Here is a 663-nt window from a genome sequence, read left to right as displayed (position 1 = left end):
ATAATTCTATGTAAGCCTCTCCTTGGGCGTTTGTAGAACCAGAACGCTCTGGGAGTCGCCGGGGTGCAGAAAGCTCGGAGTGGAGAACAGGGGCCCGCTGGCTGGGGGTTGTTGCTTAGCGCGGCCCACGTACGCCGCAGCCTTGGAAAGGGAGAGTCGTGGAGCCGGCGCTCCTTTCCATCCTTCTACGGGATTTGTTCTCTCTTCCCGCGTCTTCATCTCCAGGAGGTAAGGTCCCTGGGGCTGATCACTCCGCAGAGAAGAGTCAAGAGCGGGGACCAGCCCGAAGTCCCCTGCGTCACGCCCGCGAGACGGGAAAGCAGAAGGAGCGCTGGGAGCTGCGGTTGGCTGGAGCAGCCGAGGTTCCCTAGGACCGGAAGTGCCTTGCGTCGCCATGGCTACAAGAGCGGGCGCTCCGGGCTGGGTGCCGCGTTCCGTTCCCATGGTAACCAATTGTCTTCCAGCGGGAACGCGGGCTGCCAGCCGGAAAGGCAGACCTCGCGGACAGTCTAGCCTCCGCCAGGCACCCTTGTGGCGCCCACAAAGAGGTCGTCCGCGGCCCGGACCCTGACGCCGCCGGAGGGAGCCGAGCAGCCTGGCCGCGGGAGCCAGGAAGGCTATTTCCGGGAAGTGGCTTCTCACCCCTGGGCCAGGCACGTCCCA

This window comes from Tupaia chinensis, unplaced genomic scaffold (genome assembly GCF_000334495.1).
Source record: "Tupaia chinensis unplaced genomic scaffold, TupChi_1.0 Scaffold000489_1, whole genome shotgun sequence".
NCBI classification, from domain to species: Eukaryota; Metazoa; Chordata; class Mammalia; order Scandentia; family Tupaiidae; genus Tupaia; species Tupaia belangeri.
Note: the sequence above shows the minus strand (reverse complement) of the source record.